Source organism: Acipenser ruthenus, chromosome 16 (genome assembly GCF_902713425.1).
Source record: "Acipenser ruthenus chromosome 16, fAciRut3.2 maternal haplotype, whole genome shotgun sequence".
In the NCBI taxonomy this organism is placed as follows: Eukaryota; Metazoa; Chordata; class Actinopteri; order Acipenseriformes; family Acipenseridae; genus Acipenser; species Acipenser ruthenus.
This window is the reverse complement of record NC_081204.1, coordinates 12,370,013-12,378,244: the sequence shown is the minus strand read 5'-3', so window position 1 is coordinate 12,378,244 and position 8,232 is coordinate 12,370,013.

The following is an 8,232-nucleotide window of genomic DNA, read 5'->3' as shown; positions in this document are numbered from 1 at the left end:
TATTTCTAAATTTAGCACTCGAGTGCTTAATAGGAGGACAGGTGTCTTGAATTCATCTATCTTGTATTAATCGTTTTTGGGTTAGCTTGAAGCTTGGAAGGTGTAACATTCTCTCTATTGAGATTCATGTGAGGCGGCAAGTGCTATAGCACTGAGGCCATAAAACTATGATGATCTCTTACATGCTAGTGATTGACAGGCACATTTTGATGTTACAAGTGACAGATCATTTTATGTTGTCATGTGATGATACCATAGACACCTAGCTTGTTTATATTTGGACTACACTGGATGGTAACATGGGGCTGCAGCAGGCCTGCTCCAATGCAGTACCCACATACAGGTGATTTACATGTGGAAGTTTTATGAAAGTTTTATTGTTTTTAAATACATCCCTGAAGAAGTCATTGCTAACATGTATATGACACAACTGCCTTCAGTTGCATTTAATTCTCAAGCCAGTAATAAATATTCAACATATTGTTTACAAACATGCAAAACAAACAAAGATATAGTAGACTTACATACAAACAAATAATACTATTTCAGTCATCTGACCAGGGTTAAGGGCAGTCCAGTGGTATTTTATTATTAATAACCTTGGTGTTGCAGTATTAAAAACTGGCTTCATGAAGTTCAACAGTTTGGAGGACTGACTCTTCATCCATGCACATTTGCTGGGAATACTCACGCTACAGTTGCAGCCACCTGCTAATTGTAACGACTCAAACACTCCCTCTTTTGTTCTCTTAGTGGTTCGGACCTCCACCCTGTCGACCCACATAAACACACACACACCCCGTCACACACCCTCGCACACGAGTCAAGACAAATCACCCAGATCTCGTGGCCCCTCCAGGTGTAAAACTGGAATTGAAATGATGTGCAGCATCTCTACTGAGCAGAATTAACCCTTTCATGATAGTGCTACAATAAACAGACCATTATAATGATAAATATGGAATAATCGTGTATAAGCGCCTAGTTATCAAGGGAGTACTTACACAGGACCCGCAGGAGCTGGAGGAGCTGACTTTAATCAATCCTGAGATTACCTTCTATCTGTGGGGCTTCAGATTGGACAGGTGATCTCAGTGGAGGCAGATTCAGTAGCCTACTCTGGTTGAAGAGGCAGCACCGAGATGTGCTGTGTTTCAACGGAACCACAGTCAATCTAATTCAGTTGTGATGCAAGCTTCATTCGCTGTGGTATAACTGCATGGCTATGTACGATTAGCAGTATAAGTGCATGATTGGGGGTATGCAATTCAATATTTACATGTTCAGGCTGGATTTGTGCTATTGCTGCGTAATACACTGTCAAACATGGAGAAACATGATATATCTTAATACTGTTCAACACATGGGTAGTTCCTATAATTCAATCGTCTGAAGCCACTCAGATTTTTTCACTTTTCTATGGAGACATTCAATCAGACTTTCCAGAGGTAGTGTATATATGTGATTAAATTAGGGGGCTATTTAATGTCAGTCTTGGAATTGAGGGCTAACATGATATTTAGGGACCGAGGGGTGTGGTTAGGGTTATGAACAGGGAATGAATGCATCATGCCCAGCTGCACAGAGAGAGAGAGAGAGAGAGAGAGAGAGAGAGAGAGAGAGAGAGAGAGAGAGAGAGAGAGAGAGAGAGAGAGAGAGCCTCACTGTAAAAATAGAAATTGAGCTACTGTTATTGGTACTGAATAAAAGGTTGAAGATGGGATGTGAAAATGTCCTAACTTGTTTGACTAAAATGTATATCCTGTACAATGCTATCATACTAGTCTTCAAGCAATTCCCCAAACCCTGTCCTTTCCTTATTTCTAAGCAGAGACCCTTCCTGCACAAATCTCTCTAAAATCCATTAACTATTAATGCACCTCGGAAGAAAGGAACAACACAAAGAAGTACAACACCCTCCATCGTCTCTCACAACATTAAAAGGACCAGACTTGAGTAGCCACTATTGTTAGGGCATCAGGTTTATACACATCCCTGCACAAAAGTCATTCAATACTGACATGTTGGTTGATTTTTTAACACAGTCATTTTTCTAAGCACCTATATCACATTTTGCAGTATTTGTTCTGTCCTGCTGTAGTATTGCAGTACAAAGTTACTTTTGTACAAAATACTGCGTTATGAAGCAGTTCACTGTAGTAATACTATTAAGTACTATTGTAAGGAGATTTTTTAAAAAAATCAAAAGATCTAAAAACATAATTCTTATTAACAACACAAAAACATACTTTAATATAACCTTTGTGAGAGTTATTACAGAAAACATATGAAGGGCATGATAATAGTAACCCCACATTTTCATAAAAATGCACATAACATTCATTGGGTACGTTTGTGAGCCTCAATTCAGGTACAAACAAACAAGAAAGCTTCCTGTTCAATTCAAAATATGTGAAGTTATTTTTTGTCTGTAACAATATGAGCCATCCAAAGAAGTTTCTGTGTGGGTTACCAATATCTTGTCCCAAAACAAAAAATGCATTCTGGTCCAAGAAAACATCAATGAAATGAAAAAAATACATATTTATGCTGGAATTTATATAAATCAATTTTTATATGTCATGACATATACATTTTCAAGTCTTGATATTTCACAATAGCATTGCAAGTCTTTTACCTGAGCACACATATATATATATATATATATATATATATATATATATATATATATATATATATATATATATATATATATCAAAAATAAATGACTATGCAGTGACAAAAGATACCACTTTCATATGAGTACATTTAAAGTAAAATATGTCAATGCAGTATATGTTCATGTTTAGTTTAAACACCGTATCTTCAGTACAGTACTACAGTACACTCCCTACTTGAAACCAGCCCTCTTTCAAGCCACATGATCACATCAGTACTTATTTAATGAGGAGACCACCTTGGTGCCAAGGACGACAGTATCATAGCAACAGTACTATCCCGCGATTCCAGGTCAATGAAAGTCCAATTGCACAGCACTACAATAAAGAAAGTTTCTTACCCGTCGGACCTATGAACACTCCACTTATTTCATGACTCCACACAGGCTGCTATTTCTGGCATTCAGGATCATGCTTGGAGCATGGGCACTGCTTGATTAGAAGGCGGGCACTACCTTGTGCTGGGCTGATTCTACACACTACACACTGATACTACACACTAGGTACTGCCTTCCAAGTGAGCATGCTCACCAGCAGCTTTGTCTTTATGCTTCCATGCAGGGGTGGTCCAAAGCTGAGACAGTATATCAGCAGGCACGCCTGTTCACTATCATATCCAGGTTATATTCTGGAGGCAGGGAAAAGCTGGTGCAAGTAGGTCATGGCAGCTTTATAAAGGTTTACTGCAGTAAAACGGTAGCAAGCATAACATAAAACAAGTATGGCAAAGAACAGAGGGCTACGGTCAACCATGACGATTGCGGCAAATTTGTAGTAGAAGAACGGCAAACGTTTGTGAGGTGAACCACACCAAAAGGGAAGCTGACTCTTCTGAGATAACAATGAATGCGACCAATGTGTATAGCACCTTTCAAAACTGTGATTTGAATTGGTTCGGTGGATGGGTTAAAGATGGACACTTTAATAAATGGCTTTTTGTTTTACATGTAAGCTGAATATCTTGCGACCACCAGTGTCTCTGTCTCTTCTTCTTCTGAGGTAAAGAAAGCTCCTTAGGCTGAACAGACCTGTAAGAGGATTTTTTTTTTTACCTCAGTTTCCACTTCGCATCTAGAGAGACCGTATACATTTTCAAATTATCCTGTTAAAAGGTATCACTGAAAAAAAAACAAAAAACTCCTTTGTTGTACTTTTTGTATATGGACCTGTATGACTTGTCTTTAAAAAAGAATACATATCTGTTTATTCCAGTTGAAATATACCACAATTTCCAAATATTTCGTTTAAATATTGTAATAAACGATATGCCATTGGTAGCCTTCCAACTTCCTGTTTGCTGCGCTTTTGTAATTATTATGCTTTGAATAAAGTTTGGAGGATCTTGTAAACAATCACAGCAAAGGGACTGTGAAAAGATGTCTATCTTCTCAAATAAACTTTATTCACAGTGAATTACACAACAGCATTGAAAAGGTCAACTGTGGATACCTAACACCTTTTCTTTTTTTCATTTCAACTAAAGTTTTGAAAACTAGGAGAAATGTCAGCCGGATAAAACAGCAAGCACTATCATTTGAAAGCCAGTTGTTTAAAAAGGTAGTTCAAGTCGTAGAACTGCCAAATACATCACAAACAAACAATGTGTCGATTACAGTGCAGCACAGGACAACTGAAAAGTTCACCGTGAGTCATGTGACCCACCATACAGGCAGCCACAACTGCAGAAACAAATAAAACCCACAAAACTAGGTCACGCTGCAGCAGTGTAGATATCAGGAAAGGGTGGGGTTTTACTTCAGGGAGAGGGAGAGTCTGTGGAGGCAGGAGAGAGATAAAATAAAGATATATCACCCCAACCACCTTTCCATTCCCTGAAAAAGTTCAATTACTGTGATTTTCGCATGCGTATATATGTATTTATCCTGCTTTACCATGACTGACCATGGTTTTCACAGTGCTTTACCATACTTTTACTATGACAGTATTACGCTTTATTTGTTATGCTTTTACCATGGCATACTGCAGTACACTTGGGTTTTGAGACCCTGATTGTATTCCTTATCCATAGGAAGGAAACTCAAATACAATATACTCAGATCAAGGTTATGTTGCATTGGGTTTGATGTCCCTAATGGTAGTCTGTAATGACCATTCTTTTGCAGGCTGTGCTACCAGTTTGCAAGGTGGATCTTAACGTGTTTGTCATTTGGGCTGATTGCTATTGCAGCTGGACAGACAGTGTGGCCATCAGTGCCCCCATTGCTCTGCTACACCCCAGTGCCACCAAAGTACAGACAGATAGACAGACACTAAAAAACAGGACCTCATAATCTCCCTGCATTTGTCCTGACCACACACACCCCTCCAGTAACCGCTAGTTAATCACTTACCTTCCACGTGCTTCTTCCAATTGCATTTTGTCTGCCATTTGCAGAATACCTTGAGAAAACAAATGCTCCTTGGTTTGCTGTTTGGTAGGTAAACAGGATAGATAACTGTCCTGGCTGCCAAGCTGGTGAGAGATTGTCTGCCGAACCCAAACCAGTCCAGTTTCAGAGCTTGAGAGTATATTCCTTCCCTTTACCTCTCAGCTCACCCCATCCTCAACCCCCTTCCCGCCCTCTCCCCAACAAGCACACATTAACTCCACCTCAAACCATAATCGCCCAACGATTAAACGAGCCTAACATACAAACACACCCCCTCCCTTTCTGCCCTCCCTCATATAATTAACCCCTGTTGAGCTCAAACCTTCTAGAGATGCTTTCCCCCTCTGTCAGTATAATACCACAATGCTCTTGTTCTACGTGAATCTGTTCTTATCTTGCACGTCTCTATTTTTGAATGGCTTTCTCTTCCTTTTTGGTGACATTCCACTCCAATATATCTTTATGTGTTCCTGCATGGGTAGTTTGTCAACTTGCTGCCCAATTTTCCAAGGATTCGAAGACAAACAATTTCAGATCTAGCAAATTCAAACCAGCTCAAGGCACTTTTACTCAGGCGATTCAAATAATATCAATAAAAAGGTTTGAGAAACAGCTCTCAGCTCTACTCATACAAATATCATGAAGTGGACAGCAGGAAAACAAAAAATAAAGCCTCAAGCTACTTGCTCTTTGTAGTGATTGCTTTCTTTATAAGTCTGAATCCAATAAACTATTACACTGGTGACTTGTGTTTGTGCCTCTGTAAAATACACTGTTCATTTTCTTATATAAATAATATTTATTGTAATAAGTTGTGCATGTATTAGCTCAACTGCTTCTTAGCATGTATCTCCAAATTCACTTCTTCACCTACATTAACATAGACCCCCCCCCCCCCCCATAAATAAATAAATAAATAAATATCAGTAACACTTTAACTGAGGTTTCCTTTATTAATGGTTGTATAAATCTATAAACATGTTTGTTAATTATGCTATTAACAGTAATATATTATGATTTTAGGTAAACATTCATTTTTGATTTTATAGAAATGTTATAATATATGAATGCACATAACCCCTAACTAAAGTGTTACCAAAAAGTTATGAATTTTATAAATACTGTGCATGACTACAGAAAGAAGGGAAGAGGCATGCTGATTGTGTAGGGGGGTTGAGTTCGAATAAAGACACATCCTTCATTCAAGGGGGCGCTTGGAAGTTATTTTTCAAGATTAAAGACATTTATCTTCAGTACTGCAGATGAGGAAGGATAATAGCTAACTTTTCAACCCCCCCACCACCTTTACCAGTGGGATGTGCTGCAGTGCCCAGCGTGGAGTGCAGAAGAGGCCACCTGGCAAATAAGGGGAAACGGTTACCAAAAACACAGTGGCACCCAGCAGGAGGGCAGGCTTTCTCTTTCACACTGCCACACTCGCACTCATCCAAAATCCTCCCATCCATGACAGAGGGGCAAGGGGAGAGGGGGTAGGGGGAGAGGGGATAGGGAGAAGGGGGCTAATGGACTTCAGTCAGAGCAATGCTGCAAATTATTTGACTTATTCGTGGTTCCATATGTGACAGACAAAAACATGTCTGTGCTGGAAAGCCTTTCTGGAAATATAATCTAGTATAATATGCTACCTGTAAGACAGCTATTAGACAGTAGTATACTGGACGTTATAGTGGAACTGTGGACTGAGATACTGGTAAGACCAGTCTTTCAATAGTACATAACCAAGCTAAAATGAAAGGAATATGAACTGTCTTGTGTTATTTACAGTAATCTATCGTGGGATGCAGACTGATATTCAATGAATGTCGTGCTTACTGTAGGTTAAAATAGAAGGGGGCTGTGCACAGCATACAGTACAAACAAACATTTAAAGTGCATTAGATAGCACCTGACCTGTAGGAATTATGGCAATTCTATTATTTGCTTCAGAATCCCTACCCCCACCCCAACACACATAACCGAGTGTTGTTACTCCTTCCATATGTAGCACACACTTTAGTGCAAATGAGCAGTCAATCAGGAATCCGATCCGATCTGGCTAATAGAGTAGATTCTCTATTGAAGAATGCACAAATCACTGATGTGCTCTGAACAAACAGGAAGACTTTATTGCAATTCTCTGCAGGTATTAACCACCAACTGCATGAAAGAATAAGAATCAATAATAACTGAGGAATGATCACATAGTCTTCCAGAACAGCTGAAACACCTTCATGTCAAATTAGTCGAATACTGGCCCCCTACGTTGGCTCTTCACTCCATTGACACTGTTAAGATATTTGTATGAGTTGGTCTGAGTTGTTTCTGTTCAAACACCCATTTTATTTTTTTACTTTTTAAAATTTGTATTGCAGTCTAGCAATCACCGTAGTGACATGGTGTTTGCCATTTAAAGAGGCTGTCTGTAAGTCCTGTCATATGTGCACTGGCAAACAATGCATATTGATAAAAAAAATATTTAGTCCTGAGTTGAAACAAAAGCCTGGTCCATTGATTGGTACTTAAGGATCAGGGTTAAAAACCACTGCACCAAAACAAACCCAAATGAGGTTGCTAGCATAATCAATAATTGTGTTTTACTCGTAATGACTGGAAATTGTATTTTAATTAAATACATGTTAGATGCACGGACAGATTTTGTTGGTTGGAAAATGCTGCTGTAGGAATGAAAATCAATAATAGAAACCCTGTTAATTTGCACTGAATCTGAAAGGGGCTCCAGATGGACTCAGTGAACAGCCTGGACAGTTGGCAGCACTCAGGCAGTGCCAGTAGGAGGACTGTTCCACTCTGCACCAGGGAGGGAGGTGAATGAAAACCAAAGGGACAAATATGTGGGCAATGCATATAGCAAGAAAAACATTACCTGCATTTAGCACAAAGAGCTTGTACTGTAGCTGCCATTATTATTTTTTAGTATTAGATCCAGTGGTGTTTGTTTGTCTGTCCGTACGTTCGTTCATTCGTATGTCACACTTATAGTTTCACATATTGTTGGAAAACTACTTATTCATTTAGAATGGAACTTCGTATTCACATTATTTAGTATAATTGGGCGTATCAGATTTTGGAGGGGGTTTCTCTCTGTATATTCATCCATCTGCATGTCACACTGATTACATGAATCTTGAGAACAGAAGTTATTT